Source organism: Pongo pygmaeus, chromosome 23 (assembly GCF_028885625.2).
Source record: "Pongo pygmaeus isolate AG05252 chromosome 23, NHGRI_mPonPyg2-v2.0_pri, whole genome shotgun sequence".
Lineage (NCBI taxonomy): Eukaryota > Metazoa > Chordata > Mammalia > Primates > Hominidae > Pongo > Pongo pygmaeus.
Window position 1 is genome coordinate 51,522,834 of NC_085931.1, and position 20,126 is coordinate 51,542,959.

Here is a 20,126-nt window from a genome sequence, read left to right on the forward strand (position 1 = left end):
ATTCCCACAGACAGATGAAACTCAATTCCATGCCAACCATACCCTCCGATCACTACAACACAAACAGAAAAATAAAAGTTCATGCAATATAAACAGTTCTTCCCATTCCTAAAAGGCATTTGGTTTCAAAGGTAAGAAGCTGTTTCTTATCTCCTTTCAATCCTCTCCATGCACACAACAGTGTTAAGAGTTCTGTCACTGGTAAAAAAAAAAAAAAAAAAAAGGCCCATATAAGTGGAGTTAAATAATAGGTAACACTGATTGGGCACTTCCTATATGCTAGATACTGTTGCAAGTGCTTAAATATTAAAACTAATTCTCACAACAACTCTATGAGACAAGTGTTTTTATGAACTCATTTTATATCCAAATGACAATTGTCCTATACCTCTGAAAACTGCTCTTATTGGTGTTAATAAATGCCTTTTTTTTTTTGGACACGGAGTCTCGCTCTGTCACCAGGCTGGAATTCAGTGGCGCAATCTCAGCTCACTGCAACCTCCGACTCCCGGGTTCAAGCAACTCCCCTGCCTCAGACTCCCGAGTAGGCTGGGACTACAGGTGTGCACCATTACGTCCGGCTTTTTTTTTTGTATTTTAGTAGAGACGGGGTTTCACCATGTTGGCCAGGATGGTCTCAATCTCCTGACCTCGTGATCCACCTGCCTCAGCCTCCCAAAGTGCTGGGATTACAGGTGTGAGCCACCGCGCCCGGCCGAGAAATGCCTTTTAAATAAACATAGGCAATCTCTACCACCGTAGTTGGGTTATCGTAATAGTTTGTATGTATAAGTGTTCTACATTAATCATTTACTTCTTGAGTCCTCACAATGTGATGAGCACTAATGCCAGGTGCTGAAGAGGATTCATTCTCTTCCCTTAAGGAGCTGAGAAACCAGCTAGACAGATCAGACAAAACAAAACACAGTTCAAGAAATGGAAATCCTTATTATGAGGCATAATACAGCCTCTTTGTGCAATCATTCACAGTAAAAAAAAATCAGTAAGCTCTGGGGAAAAGGGAGGAAGGCTTTACATAAGAGATGCTCTAAAGCTGGACCTTTAAAAATAAGTTAGATCAGCAAAGAGTGGAGAAAGTCTTTCCAGGAAAGGAAAAGAGAACAAAGACATAACAGAGACAGAATCAGTGGTATATCTAAAGTCTTTTTTTTTTTTTTTTTTTTTTTTGAGATAAGGTCTCACTCTGTTGCCCAGGCTGGAGTGCAGTGGCATGATCACAGTTCACTGCAGCCTCAACCTCCTGGGATCACATAATTCTCCCATCTCAACCTCTCAAGTACATGAAACCACAAGCACACACTACCATGCCCAGCTAATTTTTGTATTTTTTATAGAAATGGGGTGACACTATGTTGCCCAGGTTCGTCTCAAACTCCTGGGCTCAAGCCATCCTCCAACCTTGGCCTCCCAAAATGCTGGGATTACAGGCATGAGCCACCATGCCTGGCCCTGAAGCCTTTCATAATCTGATCCCACCCAGTCTCACTAGCCTTTGCTCTCTGGCCACTAATGTCCCTCCTCCTCCCCATTACCCACACCAAACTTCCTCCTAGAACATACTGTCTTTGATAGTTCTACTGTTTCTCCTACTACCTAGAATGTTCTCTTTTCCCTGATGGGTAACATTAATCCTGGCACTCAAAAAAAAAAGCCTCTGTTGTAAATAATTTTTATTATTTAAGATCCAACTGAGGCTGAGTGCCATAGCTCAGCTGGAAGAAGAAAGAAAAATATAAGAAAATCGATTTAGAAGTTTGACTGTTTTCAAAAAAGGAGGGGAAAGAAACAATTCCCAATTAAATAAATGAACCGTGGTTTTTAAGAAGTCCACCTCAGTAGATATGGTTACATATACCCTCAAACTGAACACCTATGAAAAGTGCCTGTAATCCCAGCACTTTGGGAGGCCAGGGTGGGAGGATCACTTGAGGTTAGGAGTTCAAGACCAGCCTGGCCCCATCTCTACTAAAAATGCAAAAATTAGGCTAGGCGCAGTGACTCACGCCTGTAATCCCAGCACTTTGGGAGGCCAAGGCGGGCAGATCACTTGAGGTCAGGATTCAAGATCAGCCTGGCCAACATGGTGAAACCCTGTCTGTACTAAACACAAAATACAAAAATTAGCTGGGCGTGGTGGCGTGTACCTGTAGTCCCAGGTACTCGGAGGATGACACACAAGAATCCTTGAACCTGAAAGGCAGAAGCTGCAGTGAGCCAAGATCGCACTGCTGCACTCTGGCCTGGGTAACAGAGCGAGACTCCATCTCAAAAACAACAACAAAAAAAAATAGCTCGGAGTGGTGGTACACACCTGTAATCCCAGCTACTCGGGAGGCTGAGGCATGAGAATCACTTGAACCTGGGAGGTGGAGGTTGCAAGGAGCCGAGATCACACCACTGCACTCCAACAGCCTAGGCAACAGAGTGAGACTCTGTGTCCAAAAAAAAAAAAAAAAAACAAGCCAACTATTACTCTACTCATCTCTCCTCCATGCTCTCATAGCATATATTTCTCTGTTAACACAGTTAAAATATTTGATTGTCCCCAGGTTTTCTTTTTCCTTTCTCTCTTACTTGTCTGAACAAGAATCATCTTTTATACAACTTTGTATCTCGCAAGACCTAGCAGTGCCTGGCAAATAACAGGTGCTCATTATATACTTGCTGATAGAAGGCCCAACTGACCAGAATTTACAAAGTGAATAACGATCCATTTAAACAATCTGTTGTATCAAAAGCTAGTGTACTTCTACATTCTCACGAATATGTCTGCTACATAATTACACCAACAATTCATGAACAAAAAATTAAAGTGGATTCACTAAAAACCACCAACTAGTTTTTGCTTGACAACACATCCAGGTCCTTATCCATGCCAACTAAGACATAAATGAAAGGTAAACTAATTTAGTTGATAATTTAAATATTATGGTTGGTGATCTTTCTTACTAAAACGGTGCCACAGCTTTGTATGTAGAGTAGCTAAAGGTATTTACATTGGCTTTAGTCATGGATAAAGGAGGTTACAAATTTAGAAGTCCAATACAAATCCAAAGTTTATTTTTAGAAGCTTTCCATATGGTAGGAGTTTAAGAAGTAAAACAGCAGCCTTTTCTCTGCCGAAAGCAGAGGGTAGTAGAGCGCCAAAGGAGCAAACCCTCTCCTGACTCTGTGCCTGGCACTGTTTCATGCAGAGGAAGAAATGTGTAGGGTAAGCGAGAGCCTCACTGAAAATCAGTCACCCAAGGCAACAGGCATTTTGAATGTCTGTGCTATTTGAAGGCTTAAGTATTAATTTTATACATGCCCATGTTCATTTAAAACATATTTACGGCTTGGAACTTAAAAAATGTTCTAATGTGCTAGTTTGTCCACATATTAATCGAGTCTGCCACGTTTGAACATGCCAAGTTTAAAATACTCTCCAGATCGTTATGCAAAGGTATGAGCTCCATCTTTTAGTCTCAGGAAAAGGAATTTAGGAGAGAATGACTAAAACAATAGTCCTTCAATGAAAGCTACAACAGAAAAAGTCAACTCCTAAATAGTGATGAGTTACTTTTTAAAAATACCTGACAGATTTCTTACATTAATCTCAAATTAAGATCCTGGATTTTAGCTCAAAGTTGTCAGACAATGTATTTTTTGGTAGTTGTTTCCCTCCCCCGCCCCTCCCCAGCCTCCTAGAGAATGGATCTTGAAATTGATTGCTACATGAGACCATCGTATATAAAGGTTGTTTTAGTCATTCACTGACTAAGCCCCTTTAGAATCCAAGTCTAACTCATTTTATATTGAAATGAATTCTATTTTTATATGAACAGTATTACAAGCAAAATTCTCTTAATCTTTTATCAGCATTAGAGAAATGCCAATAAAACCTAGAATAACTGCACTTTTATAACAAGAACCTCAGAAACTAACACATCCAATATTTTCATTTTCAGTTGGGGAACTACAGCACAAGAGTTCAGTGATCTGATAAAAGAAAAATGGGCCAGAATCTGATTACTAGTCCAATGCATTTATTCTGCTACATACTATAAACACACTGTTTTTGAAATTACAACAGAAAAGTTTAAATATCCATTCCCTAACTGGGAAGATTTTAAAAATTAGACGTGTGTGCCCCCCGCAGAATTGGAAATATTGTTCCTTAAAAACTTGGGTATTAGAGGCCGGGCACAGTGGCTCACACCTGTAACCCCAGTACTTTGGGAAGCTGAGGAGGGTGAATCACCTGAGGTCGGGAGTTCAGCCTAACCAACATGGAGAAATCCTGTCTCTACTTAAAAAAAAAAAAAAAAAAAAAAATACAAAATTAGCCAGGTGTGGCGGCGCACACCTATAATCCCAGCTACTCGGGAGGCTGAGGCAGGACAATTGCTTGAACCCGGGAGGCAGAGGTTGCGGTGAGTCAAGATTGTGCCATTGCACTCCAGCCTAGGCAACAAGAGAGAAACTCCGTCTTAAAAAAAAAAAAAAAAAAAAAGCCAGGCGTGGTGGCTCACACCTGTAATCCCAACCTGTAATCCCAGAACTTTGGGGGGCTGGGGTGGGCTGATCACCTGAGGTTGGGAGTTCGAGACTAGCCTGGCCAACATGGAGAAACCCCATCTCTACTAAAAATAGAAAAATTAGCTGGGCACAGTGGTGCATGCCTGTAATCCCAGCTACTCAGGAGGCTGAGGCAGGAGAATCGCTTGAACCCACGAGGCGGAGGTTGCAGTGAGCCGAGATCTGGCCATTGCACTTCAGCCTAGGCAACAAGAACGAAACTCCGTCTCAAACAAACAAACAAACAAACAAACAAAACTTGGGCATTAGAAAACTATAGCAATTATTTTCAATACTTTTGGCTCAATACACACGCACATAGACTCTCCAGTGGAAATTTAGCTTTTAAAAGATTTCCTTACATACCAAAGGGGATGAGAATAATTTTTATAATCTAAGATGACATTATCCTTATCTTCTAAAAAATAAACTTCCCACAAAGAAAAAAAGCAATTTCATAGAATTCTGGGTCTTCTTTCAAACAAGCACTTCTTTGGAAAGAATGTCACTGATCCATTTTAATTTAGGGGAAGAGAATGCAAAGAATAAAAGGCAAGTTGCCAGGCACAGTGGCTCACACCTGTAATTCCAACACTCTGGGAGGCAGAAGCGAGCGGACTGCTTGAACCCAGGAGTTTGAGACCAGACTGGGCAATATGGCAAAACCCCATCTCTACAAAAAATACAAAAATTAACCAGGCATGGTGGTGTTTGCCTAAAGTCCCAACTACTCAGGAGGCTGAGGTAGGAGGATCGCTTGACCCCGGGAGGTTGAGGCCACAGTGAGCTATGATTACACCACTGCACTCCAGCCTGAGCAACAGACTGAGACACGCTGTCTCTTTAAAAAAAAAAAAAAGAAATGAAGGGAAAGGAACAAACATGGAATGAAGAGGGGAAAAAGGAAAAGGAAGAAAGACAAAAGAAAATCAATTTAGAGGTTTGACTTACCAAAAAGAAAGGAGAGGGAAAATAACAATTTCCAGTTAAATGAATAAACTGTGGGGATGTTTTGGAATTGTGGTTTTTAAGCAGTCCACCTCAACAGATACAGTTACATATCTCCTCAAACTGAACACCTATGAAAAAAATCTTAATCTCTCTGCCTGATTCCTCTGTTTGCTCTTTCTTCTGCACCCAAAGAGAAAATTAAATAAACCAGGCCCCCTGAAACAAGTAAGGGAGGCAGAAATGCTAATCCATGTCATGTAGTCCCTGCAAAGTGCTGGTAATGACTAAAGCGATCCAAGAGTCTTAAAGGAGTCAAAAGAAACAACTGTGCTCCTAGGCATACCCATAACCTCCTACAAGAAGCAATACACTCTGCTGCCTTTCATATCCACCACAAATCTTTCCTTTCCGATTATCAGTGTGATGTGCATAGAGATTTTAAAGAACAGTTAAGGCAGGGCATACTGGCCCACACTTGTAATCTCAGCACTTTGAGAGGCTGAGATTATGTTTGATTAAGGTGACAAGAGGAAAATGGAAGCAATACCTGTATATATTAAAAAGGGAGAGAGAAAATAGAGAAGGCCTATGTAGCCTGCTGGTCAACCCAGATGCAGAATTCAACCGAACATGCTCATGTGCTCATTAAGGTACCATAACATATGCAATACTTTACAAAATAAAAAACTACAATCTTGGCTGGGCTTGGTGGCTCACGCCTGTAATCCTAGCACTTTGGGAGGCGGAGGCAGGCGGATCACAAGGTCAGGAGTTCGAGACCAGCCTGGCCAACATAGTCAAACCCCGTCTCTTCTAAAAATACAAAAATTAGCCGGGCGTGGTGGCACACGCCTGTAGTCCCAGCTACTCAGATGGCTGAGGCAGAATAGCTTGAACCCAGAAGGTGGAGGTTGCAGTGAGCCAAGATTGTGCAACTGCACTCCAGCCTGGGCGACAAAGCAAGACTCCGTCTCAAACAAAACAAAACAAAAAAACTACAATCTCAAACTGTCCCACTTATAAGAAGAGTTTCAAACTCTATAATAAAGTTTCCAGTTTTCCCTTCATCTGCGAGCATCCCATAATAAGCATCTCCTGTTTGACCATTATTAAGACTCAGACATAGTAGATCCAGAGAAGTAGATATAGCTCTTTCCTTTTGAAACCGCAAAGCAAAACCCACTTTACAATTTCTAAGTTTTTGAACTTTTTTTTTTTTGAGACATGGTCTTGTTCTATTGTGCAGACTGGATCACAGTGGCACATCTATAGCTCAATGCAACCTCAAATTCCTTGGCTCAAGTCCTCCTCCCTGCCTCCGCCTTCAGAGGAGCCAGACTACAGGCATATGCCACCATGCCCGGCTAATTTTTTATTTTTGTAGAGACAGAGTCTATTTTGCCCAGGCTGGTGTCAAACTCCTGGCTTCAAGTGATCCTCCTGCCTTGACCTCCTAAAGTGCTGGGATTACAGGCATGAGCCACGATGCCCAACTTCAAAATAATGTTTTTTAACACTTCCATTTTACTGTCTTATAGTAGATGACAAAACACAAATTTAATTTAGCCTAGACTCTAGCCTAGTTTTATAATAAGTTAATTTCAGCAGTTATCACATAGATGACAAAAAAAAAAATACTCATCGTTTGATACTGATTAATTCTGAATGACTGGGCATAACCTTTAAAGCCTGAAGATCAGCTGGGTATAGTTACACTGAGCCATGGATGTGCCACTGTGATCCACCTGGGTACCAGAGCAAGATTTTGTCTCTTTAAAAAAAATGAAAAATTAAAATTAAATAAATAATATAAAGCTTGAAGATCAAGACTGAAATCCCTTTCCCATCACAATCAGAGGTAGAGGGCCAAATCTCAGTAAATGAGGAAGAATAACAAAAATATAATGAGTTCCTGGCATCTGTTACCAACAATGAATTCATCCTGATAGCAACTGGAACATTCCAGTAATCCCTGGCAATGAGGAACATCAATGTAACATACTCCTTTTGTTTTAAACGCAAATTTTCTCTCCTGTTCCCTGGAATGTCCCAAAACGAGAGAATGGTCCAGAGCCTGAGAACAAAGCACCTAGGAAGAATACAGAGAGGGACCTATACAAGACTACCACTAGTATCACAATCTAGGTCAAGGTTATTGGAGAAATCACAAAATCACACCATCTCAGCATTGGAAAGTGATCATCATGTGTCAACAAATATTTTCCAAGTGACCATGTGCTAGATGCTAAGGAAACACAGATGATTATGACAAAATCCCTATTCAAGTCATGTGTGCTAAGTACTTCAATACAGGAGTTAACTAAGGGATATGGGAGTATAGCAGAAAGAATAAAACGGCAGATTTTCCAAAATAAGTTGCCAAGAATGAACTTGGGATCACCACATCCAACATCTGCCAATATTACACACAGAAGAATCGTGGTGATTCAGGATAAGGAGAAAGTAAGGCTGCAGTCGCAGCAGGGCTAGGACTTGTAGCCTCCTAGAATCAAGGTCTTGCTCTCCTATATGGTTGGTTTAAAAAAACAGTTAAAGGCACCCCTGTAATCCCAGAACTTTGGGAGGCCAAGGCAGGTGGATCACCTGAGGTCAAGAGTTCAAGACCAGCCTGGCCAACATGGTGAAACCCCATCTCCACTTAAAAAAAAAAAAAAATTAGCCAAGCGTGGTGGCATGTGCCTGTAATCCCAGCTACTCAGGAGGCTGAGGCAGGACAATCACTTGAACCCAGGAGGTGGAGGTTGCAGCGAGCCAAGATCACACTATTGCACTCCAGCCTGGGTGACAGAGCGAGACTCCATCTCAAAAAACAATAGTTAAAGGTGATTATGATCATTTCTGTTCCCCTTCATTTCTTCTTCACAAAAAATTGGCATCACAAGAAAGCACAGTTCTAGTCCAACCATTCACTCAGTGCCAATCTCTAATTTTTATAAGGCAGTACTTAATCCTTTAAAATATTTGCTGAAAAAATAGTGCCTTCCCTTACTGCAGAAAATTTTATGTACACACTAGGCTATTTACAGAGGTCTAGGTTACAACTTTAACTTCCAGAATAAAACTAACTATAATCACTACTAATGCCATGTGACTTTCCCTCTGGCCGAAGCTCTAAACTGTCTACCTCCCAAGGCTTAGAGAAGTCTTTCTAGCTCCGAGGCTTCCGACACTTCAGCTCTTCATTTTACTGCTAATTATGACTCTCAGGAATTCACCCATAAAGAACTACAGGAATTTACTCTATTAATCCACAAACCACATTTCATTTTCATTTTCCAGACAAATCTTAAAGGCCTGTAATTTACAACATCAAAAAGTATCAGATCTCCAAATGGAAAAACTTCTCTCTCACATAGGAGTTTTTTCTTATTGGTAACCTCTCTCTATCCAATAGAAACATACTTAACTAACATAACATATTCTAACAAACTGCTGCTATTTCAGCAATTACAATAGAGTATATACTTTTGATAGTGAGTCAGGCCTTGGGAGTGGCTTAGCACATGGAAATTCACCAGCTGGCATCTACACTGAGATTCAAGGAGACAAATGGAATTTTTGCTTCTGGTTTTTCCAAGAGTTAACTAGTGTTTAAATCGACTATATTCTTCTGAATTACTTACAGATGAAATGGTAAAATGTCTGAATTTTATTTTAAAATATGACGGAGGAGGTGTGGAGTAATGTTAAACAAGATTGGTCACGTGTTGAAAAAAAAATTTTTTTTTTAACTTTTTTTTTTTTTAATTTATAGAGATGAGGTCTCACTAGGTTGCCCAGGCTGGTCCTTGAACTTCTGGGCTCAAGTGATCCTCCCACCTTGGCCTCCCATAGTGCTGGGATTACAGGCGTGAGCCACCACACCCAGCCTCTGAATACTGTTGAAGCTGGGTGATAGGCCCATGGTGGTGGTTCACTGCATTATTCTCCTTGTTTTTATATGTGTTTCAAATGTTCCATAATAAAGATTTCAAAATAAATTTTACTAATGTCATGATCTGGTGAACTTGGAAAACAGATAAAGAACAAAGTGATTCTTGGAACCAGTGATCTCCATAATCTACCTGAGTAAAAGCTGTTATTTTTTTATTTTTTATTTTTTTTTGAGACGGAGTCTCACTCTGTCACCCAGGCTGGAGTGCAGTGGCACCATCTCGGCTCACTGCAAGCTCCGCCTCCCAGGTTCATGCCATTCTCCTGCCTCAGCCTCCTGAGTAGCTGGGACTACAGGTGCCCGCCACCACATCTGGCTAATTTTTTGTATTTTTGGTAGAGACAGGGTTTCATTGTGTTAGCCAGGACGGTCTCGATCTCCTGACCATGTAATCCGCCCGCCTTGGCCTCCCAAAGTGCTGAGATTACAGGCGTGAGCCACCGCACCCGGCCCTAAAGCTGTTAGTTTCTTAAGAGATACCTAAATACTGGCCAAGTGCGGTGGCTCATGCCTGTAATCCCAGCACTTTGGGAGATGGAGGTGGGCAGATTGCAAGGTCAGGAGTTTGAGACCAGCATGATCAACATGGTGAAACCTCATCTCTACTAAAAATACAAAAATTAGCCGGGCATGGTGGCATGCACCTGTAATCCCAGCTACTCAGGAGGCTGAGGCAGAAGAATCTCTTGAACTCGGGAGGTGGAGGTTGCAGTGAGCTGAGATCGCACCACTGCACTCCAGCCAGGTTACAGAGCAAGACTCCATCTCAAAAAAAGAAAAAAAAAGAGATACCTAAATTCTAACACTTATTCCTCACTGAACATACTATTCAGCACGACCACTATGTGCTGACTTAGGCACCAACCTAAGTGCTGATGATACAGTGATAAACAGATAAATGCAATCTGTCTGTTGTTGTCGTTGAATGAATGAGGCAAGTACGTGGTGCCATAAACCAAACAAGAAGAGACTAATCTATGACCTATCAGGAAAAGCTTCCCAGAGGAGTAACCATCTAAGTTAAATTCTGAAAAATTAAACCCCAAAACATGAATCATTTATTTCTGACCCATGTTAACCTTTATCACTTACAGATTGTAAGACTAGCAAGCAAATGCCTATTTCTTTATGAAGTAACCACTTTTCTGTAAAGCAGAAATTAGCAAACCATCACTCATTCAACAAATATTAGATACCCACCATGTGCTAACATACTAGACAAAAAAGATAAAACATGGTCTCTGCTCTGATGGGGTTTATAATCTAACAGCACAGGAAAACAAAAACAAGTAAGTAGGCAAGCCATCAAGCAGAAAACCAATTTCAAACTTCTCCAAGTTATAAAACCAGCAAAGAAGGGACTTTTGTGGGCAGAAAGTGCCAACTTTTTAGATATAGTGATAAGGAAAGTTGAAAGGACTGAAGACCAATGGATGACAGTGCAGCCGACTGAAGGAAGTGGGATGCCAGAGGAGGTGGTGAGATCAGCAAAGATACCGTATGCGCGCACCTTGTAGGTCATGGGATGAAATCTGGATATTATTCTAAGCACAATGGAAAAACCACTGCAGGTAAGAGTTTTGAGCAGAGAAGTGATGTGATTCCGTTTATGTTTTTAAAAAGATCATTCTTGTTACTCTGGAAAGAATGGATTGATCAAGAATAATTTTTTACCAAGAAGAATTTTAAATGAGTAAAACCAAAACATCAAAACTGATTTTGGCCAGTGAAAATCATCTCTATATTCCATTACCAACCTAAAATCTTTTAAATTGCCTTACTTAGTAGTCCAGGCTTCCTCTACAGTTTGGGTTGGGATTGTTTGTTTTAATGCTTACAACCAACATGTCATGCCCTCTGAGGAGGTTCCTGGGAAGCTAAAACAAGCCCACATGCCTGGTGGTTAGCATTCTTGTCATTCTCAAATTGCTAAAGTCAGATTAATTTTCATTTACTCACCTCCTATTCCATAATCAGCTTCTTGATTGAAAGGAAAGGAGTAAGAGACTTCCTTGAGTGTGTCAGGAGACAATAAACTCTACGGAAAATCTGATAAGGAATGTGATTATATAACCTTTCTTCCTCCTGCCAACTATGTTCCAGGTGGGGACTCCACTATGAAAGCAATTCTAATATTCCTATCCAAATCTGCCAGCTCTCAGAAAGCTGCCTAAAGCAAACTCATTTAATTCTCTCTGAAAAAAAAAAAAAAAAATTCTCATACCAAAGTCTACACAAGAATAAATTTCTAGTAGCATCTGTAATTGATAAGGAAAGGAAAATAAATTTCACCTTTACTCTCTGGGGCATGTGGCCAAATAATCTTAATAAAGAGACTTAATAAAGTTAGTTATGCTCAAAGAGATTTTACTCGTCATTTGAAAAACAGAATGGAAGGAGTAACAGGAAACAATGCCTACATCTGTTAAATACTCATGAGCTTTACATATATTTCACTTTATCTTGACCACACCCTAAAAAGGTTAAGTATATTTCCACTTTACTGATGAGGACAGAGACCCAGGAGTTTACACTGTCTCAAGGTCACATAGCTATTAAGTAGCTTCCATCGTCCCATATCCTTTCCATTAGACAAATGTTTAAACAAAGATCTAAATTACAGAAATTCTTCCACATGACCAATGAACTAATAATAGGTAAGTTTTTGTTTGTGTGTGTGTGCATGTTATACACACACAGTGTGCGTGTGTATATGCTGCATCTGGAGGCCTAATCACCAATTATAATTCTTTTCAGAGGGAAAAAGTGCTTAGGATTCCTCTTTGGAGACATCAGACCACCAGAAAGAAGCTCTGAAGAGATAAGGGAGTTTGGTGGCAAAAGCTATAAGGTTATTTGTTCCTAACAAAGCCAAAGGAGCTCCTCTTTGAAGGCAGCATATAATTTCTGGGGCTAGCAGCAGTGACCTCCTAACAAAGGCTCCAGGGACTCATGTACGAAAATCATTATCAAGCTCAGGAGTGTCTTGTAAGTGATTTGGGGTGGTGACACTCAGCAACACATACATACAAAAATAACTATTTTGTTAACAAATAAAATCAAGTAAGATAGCATACATGAAAGCACCTAACAGTGCCTAACAGAAAACAGATACACAATAGAAAATTAGTTTCTTCCACTATCTGCTCAAAGTTATTTGTATGAAAAACAAGTAACTGTGCTGGGTGAAGCCATAACCTCCTTGCCCTCAAAGCCCAGCCAGAATGAGTTTGCATACCTGGTGTCACATTTGCTAAGAAACAGGTACACAAGGCCGGGCACAGTGGCTCACGCCTGTAATCCCAGCACTTTGGGAGGCCGAGGAGGGCGGATCACAAGGTCAGGATATCGAGACCATCCTGGCTAACACGGTGAAACCCCGTCTCTACTAAAAAAAATACAAAAAATTAGCTGGGCATGGTGGCAGGCACCTGTAGTTCCAGCTACACGGGAGGCTGAGGAAGGAGAATGGCGTGAGCCTGAGAGTCGGAGCTTGCAGTGAGCCGAGATCACACCACTGCACTCCAGCCTGGGTGACAGAGCAAGACTCCGTCTCAAAAAAAAAAAAAAACAACAGGTACACAACAAGCTACATATCAAAAATCAGAAATCTTCTCTTAAGGATTATTTTATTTCCTCCACAAATCAGCACCATAGCATGGACAGAAAGGTATCCTTAAAGCAAGCCTTCCCAACAGCTGAGCACAACACAACTCAGCAAAACCACCTAGCTATCAGTGCAATCTGCATTACAATCTGCATTCATCCATTTCTATGATTACTGAGCAATCATACATAGCCTGGCACATTAAATCATTATTAAACACTCCACACTAGGGTAAACTATTCTTCAACTGTTCCAATTGTGTAACTTTTTAAATGGAATGATTTTTTCTTCAGAAAAATTCTTTAACATCAGTTCTATTGTTTAGATGCTTCTGAGATTTAGACTCTGGGATTAACAATCTCAAATATAAATAAAGTTGAGATTGTCATGGTAATAATTCCTTCAGTTAATACAGTAACAACTGTAAGGATCAAATGAAAATCACAGATGGGCCATCAGGGGTCATCTAACTTTTTTTTTCTTTGAGACAGAGTCTCACTCTGTCGCCCAGGCTGGAGTGCAGTGGCACAATCTCAGCTCACTGCAACCTCTGCCTCCTGGGTTCAAGCGACTCTCCTGCCTCAGCCTCCCGAGTAGTTGGGACTACACACCCGGCTACTTTTTTATTTTTAGTAGGGACAGGACGATGTTTCACCATGTTGGCCAGGCTGGTCTCAAACTCCTGACCTCAGGTGATCCACCTGCCCAGGCCTCCCAAAAGTTCTGAGATTACAGGCATGAGCCACCATGCCCGGCCTGTCATCTAACTTAAGGTCCTAATTTTACAGAGGAAACAACTCAGAACCAGAGAGTTTAGACAACTTGTTCAGTATTATGTAGCTTATTAATGACAGATGAAAAATTTTAAACTTCAAGTCTACTGATGGCCCTTTGGCCAGGTGATCTTTTTAAATAATAGCTGCCACTTATGGGATAATTACAGTGCGCCAGGTGCTGTTCATGTGATCTCATTTAATCCCACCACAATCCTATGAGGGAGGCACTATCAAATCCATTTTACAAATGAGGAAACCAGGACTCAAACTCAGGTCTGTTTGACGCCAAAGTCTTTGGTCTTAACCACTACACCATGCCTCCCTACTTTCCATTCATTTATTCATTCAAATACTTGCTAAGCAAGTATAACGTGTCAGGTACTGTCTGAGCCCTAGGGATACTAGTGATGAAGATGGACAAGGTCCCTGCTCTTACGCATAATAAAAATAAAAGTACTTCAATATGAAGTACTTTTCTGTTGGCAGGGGGAACACAGTAATGTGATAACCACAGGGGCAGCATTATGTTATCATTTATATATGAAAATACTAAAAATGTAAAATTACCACATCGCACCCATTAGAATGACTGTAATCAAATAAACAAGTTTTGGTAAAGATGTGGAGAAACTGGAACCCTTGTACACTGTTGGTAAGAATATAAAATTACATTTAGTTGGGCGTGGTGGCTCATCCCTATAAACCCAGCACTTTGGGAGGCCAAGGCAGGCAGATCATGAGGTCAGGAGATCGAGACCATCCTGGCCAACATGGTGAAACCCCATTTCTACTAAAATACAAAAAATTAGCTGGTTGTGGTGGTGCGCACCTGTAGTCCCAGCTTCTCAGGAGGCTGAGGGAGGGGAATCACTTGAACCTGGGAGGCAGAGGTTACAGCGTGCTGAGATCACACCACTGCACTCCAGCCTGGGTGACAGAGCAAGACTCCTTCTCAAAAAAAAAAAAAAAAAAAAAAAGATTACATTTAGCCCGAAAGTACATTTAGTCAGATATCGTGGCTTGCACTTGTAATCTCAGCTATTCAGGAAGCTCAGGCAGGAGGATCACTGGAGCCCAGGAGTTTGAGGCTATGGTGAGCTAAGACTGCATCACTGCCAGCCTGGGAAACAGAGTGAGACCCTGTCTCTTTAACAAAAAAAAAAACCACTTTCAATTTTTGATAGTGAAAAATGACTAACCAAGATTTTAGGCTGGGCACGGTGGTTCACATCTGTAATCCCAGCACTCTGGGAGGCCGAGGTGGGTGGATCACTTGAGGTCAGGAGTTCAAGATCAGCCTAGCCAACATGGTGAAACCCCGTCTCTACTAGAAATACAAACAATTAGCCAGGCGTGGTGGTGGGCACCTGTAATCCCAGCTACTCGGGAGGCTGAGGCAGGAGAATCGCTTGAACCCGGGCAGTGGAGGTTGTGGTGAGTCGAGACTGTGCCACTGCACTCCAGCCTCAGAGTCAGAGCAAGACTCTAGCTCAAAAAAAAAGTAAACCCATCAAAGATAACAGGTATTTGAAATAATATATTCTGAAAGGCAGATAAACGTATGTCCTCTTTAATATATTAATTCTAGCTTGAGCGTAAGTACAAACAGTTCTAATCAGAGAAAAGAGGATAAATAGATCTTTCCAAATTAAACTATCAAGATTACACATACATGCAATTTCAAATGCCTGTTTCTTTTTTCCTTTTTTTTTTTTTGAGACAGAGTCTCACCCTGTTGCCCAGGCTGGAGTGCAGTGGCGTGATCTCAGTTCACTGAAACCTCCACTTCCCGGGTTCAGGCGATTCTCCTGCCTCAGCCTCCCGAGTAGCTGGGACTACAGGTGCCTGCCACCACGCCCGGCTAATATTTTATATTTTTAGTAGAGATAAGGTTTCACCATGTTGGGCAGGCTGGTCTCAAACTCCTGACCTGAGATGATCCACCAGCCTCGGCCTCCTAAAATGCTGAGATTACAGGCATAAGCCACCGTACCAAGCCTCTTTTTTCCTCATTCTTATATTCCTGTTAAATTTCTCTCAGTTCCTCTGATGTGTCAGCAGAGACAAACTGACTACTGTACAGGTAAAGGGAGTTCATTAAGCTCTCTTACTGGACTCAGATTGCTGCTGTAGGAACTGCCTCCTCTTAAATTTCTGAGCTATTATCAGACAGAAGCAGCTCTTAATCTCCTTGGCTTCCTTTTCAGGGGAATGTGCCAAGAAAAAGTGGGGGAGAAAAGACCTAGGTCCACAGTATCTAAAGTATTGTACTTTTTATCCATTATGGACTCTAAACACATATTATTCAGCTTCATACTAGGAATCCACCATCAATCTTCTTGGTTTTATTAAACTTGCTTGGCACAGATATTATATTAGATACATAAGAAAGAAAATATATCAATTAGGCTCAACTACTACCCCAATGACACTATGACATAAATAGGGGAAAAAAAGTCTTGGAGGGAAAAATAAGTAAAAAAAGAGAAATAATAGAAGGGCATTAAAGGAAGAGGTGAGTCTGAAAACAAATTTGAGATTGGATGATTCATTTGTGTTCACCAAAGAGAGTTGTCTTCTTTTATTTTTACTTTTTTTGTTTTTTTTAAATAGAGACTTGCTCTGTTGTCCAGGCTGGCGGGCAGTGACGCAATCTCGGCTCACTGCAACCTCCATGTCCCAGGCTCAAGTGATTCTCCTGCCTCAGCCTCCCATGTAGCTGGGATTACAGGCGTGTGCCACCATGCTGGGCTGATTTTTTGTATTTTTAGTAGAGAAGGGGTTTCAGCATGTTGGCCAGGCTGGTCTCGAACTCCTGACCTAAAGTGATCTGCCCACCTTGGTCTCCCAAAGTGCTGGGATTACAGGCTTGAGCCACCGCGCCCAGCCTATTTTTACTTTTTATTTTTAGAGGTCTTGCTCTGTCACTCAGGCTGGAGTGCAGTGGCACAATCTTTGCTCACTGCAGCCTTGACCTCCTGGGTTCGAGCGATCCTCCTGCTTCAGCCTCCCAAGTAGCTAGAACTAAAGGCACTCAAACCACCACATCCAACTTTTTTTTTTTTGATTAAATTTTTTGTAGAGACAGGGTCTTATTGTGTTGCCCAGGCTGGTCTCGAATTCCTAGCCTCAAGTAACCCTCCCACCTCAGCCTCCCAAACTGCTGAGATGACAGGAATGAGCCACTGCACCCTGCCCAAAGAGAGCTGTTTTCTAAAGGAGTTTAGCCTCATGCTAACTTTAAAAATGAGCAAAGACAGTTTGGAGCATGGAACAGGAAAGCTGAGCCACTGCACCCTGCCCAAAGAAAGCTGTTTTCCAAAGGAGTTTAGACTCATGCTAACTTTAAAAATGAGCAAGGACAGTTTGGAGCATGGGAAAGGAAAGCTGTTCCATGAATTCAGGGCAGCTTGACCAAGGTTAGAGAAATGACAATTATCAGTACAGAATGATAACCAGTAATTTTTAAAGTTCTGTTTGAACAAAAACAGACTAATTCTGCTTGATGACCTATAAAAGTCTACATTAGTCATAATCAGATTTCATGAAGACAGCACACAGCTATAGACTAACTACAAGACCAAGAAGCAATTTGGTTCTAGCAACTAAATTAAGTCAGTCCACTCATTGCTCAGACTCTAACTGGAAAGGAAGAAAAAAACAAAAACAATTTCTATAGCTATACCAGAATGATATTTGGAAATGTTTTTGCTTCTTCTCATCTGAGAAGTTATGTACAGAGTCTGTTATTAAGCCTATGTTATTTTTCCACAGATAGCAGAGTATAAAGGCAAAAACCAAAGAAATGGTAGTTGAAACAGATTCTAAGAACAGCTTATCCAGCATTTGCTTTTATAAGTCAAATGTAAATTTCATATATAATCAACTGACATTTGTGTAATTCCTCACAATGAGCAAGTACTTTATTTAGGCAGTGTAAATACATATGGTAGATACTCAGTAACTATTTGAATGAATGAATGATCTCATGCATACTCAAGAGACCACTTCCAGGAGAAACCAAAAAAAACTAACTCTCTAAAATGACTGCAGTTAGGAAACGGCAAGAGAATGAAGGATGAATTATCTTCTTGCAATGGGGCTGCAAGAAGGTACATTATTCAGCCATTCATTCATTCAACAGAAATGTGAGGACCTATTACAAGTCAGGCACTCTTACAGTACGCGCATGTGTGGCGGTGTAGATTAGCTGTTAAGAACTGGCTACCTCAATCAAATTTGGCACGCAAACGTTTTTTGTTTAGTCCACAGAGTATTGACCTGGAGAGTACTTTTTAATCAACTTTGAAGTATAATTTGCATACAATAAAATGCACACATTTTAAGTGTACAATTTCAGTGAGTTTTGATAAGTGTATACTCTCATAAACCATCAATCTCAATCAAGAAAAAAACCATTTCCATAAGCCAGGCACAGTGACTCACACCTGTAATCCTAGCACTTTGGAAGCCCAAGGCAGGAGGATCACTTGAGGCTAGGAGTTTGATACCAGCCTGGACAACATAGTAAGGCTCTGTCTCTACAAAACAATGTTTAAAACTTAGGTGGGTATAGTGGTGCATGGCTGCCCAGCTACTCAGGAGCCTGAGGTGGGAGGATCACTTGAGCACAGGAGGTCGAGGCTGCAGTGAGCCATGATCATACCACTGCACTCCACCCTGCGTGACAGAGCAAGACCCTGGCCCAAAAACAACAACAACAAAGACATTCCCATCACTCTTCATATCCTTTGCAGTCAATATTCCACCCTTACTGCATCTAATCACCACTGATCTAATTTCTACGACCATAGGTTAGTTTTGCCTAGTGTAGAACTTCCTATAAATGAAATCATATAGTAAGTTCTCTTTTGTTTTCTTTCACTCAACATGTTTTTGAGATTCATTCACATTGCTGCATGTATCCATAATTCATTCCTTTCTTTTTTCTAAGTAGTAATCCATTGTTTATTTATCCAACTTGTTTATCCATTCACCTGTTTATGGCATTCGGGTTGTTTCCAATTTTTCCAGCTATTATGAATAAAGCTGCTATGAACATTCACATGGTTTTCTGGTGACCATATGTTTTCATTTCTCTTGGGTAACAAACACCTATAAGTAGTATTGCTAAATTGAATAAGTATATATTTAATTTTGTAAGAAACTGACAAACTTTCCAAAGTGGCTGTACCATGTCACACTCCTACCAGCAACAGTCCTGAACTCCTACTGCTCTACATTCTTACTAATTCTTGGAACTGGCCATCTTTTTAAACTTTAGTCATTCTAATGGGAATAAAATGCTGTCTCACTGTGGTTTTAATTTCTATTTCTGCCCAGGCATGGTGACTCGTACCTGTAATCCCAACACTTTGGGAGACTAAGGCAGGAGGATTGCTTGGGCCTAGGAATTCAAGACCACCCTGGGAAATACAGAAAGACCCTGTCTCTAGAAAAAAAAAAATTTTCCAGCCTGGCCGACATGGTGAAACCCCATCTCTACCAAAAAATACCCAAAAAATAGCCAGGCGTAGTGGCACACACCTATGGTCCCAGCTACTCGGGAGGCTGAAGTGGGAGAACTGCCTGAACACAGGAGGCAAAGGTTGCAGTGAGCCGGGATCGTGTGCACTCCAGCCTGAGTGATGGAGATCCTGTTTCAAAAAATAAAAAAAAAAAGAAAATTTTATGTTAGCCAGGCACGGTGGCACCCACCTGTAGTCCCAGCTACTTGGGAGGCTGAGGTGAGAGGATCACTTGAGCCACAGAGGTCAAGGTTGCAGTAAACTATGATCACACCAAAGCACTCGAGCCTGGGTGACAAAGTGAGACCCTGTCTCCCAAAAAAAAAAAAAAAATTATATTTCCCTTGCAATTATGTTGAGTATCTTTTTACATGTTTTGGACATTCATAAATATTTTTTCTTTTTCTTTCAAGACGGAGTTTCGCTCTCGTTACCAGACTGGAGTGCAACGGCGCGATCTCGGCTCACCACAACCTCTGCATCCTGGGTTCAAGTGATTCTCCTGCCTCAGCCTCCCAAGTAGCTAGGATTACTGGCATACGCCACCACACCCAACTGATTCTGTATTTTTAGTAGAGACGAGGTTTCTCCATGTTGGTCAGGCTGGTCTCAAACTCTCGACCTCAGGTGATCCGCCTGCCTCGGCCTCCCAAAGTGTTGGGATTACAGGCGTAAGCTGCCGTGCCCGGCCCATAAATATTTCCTTCTAAGAAATGTCCATTCAAGTCTTC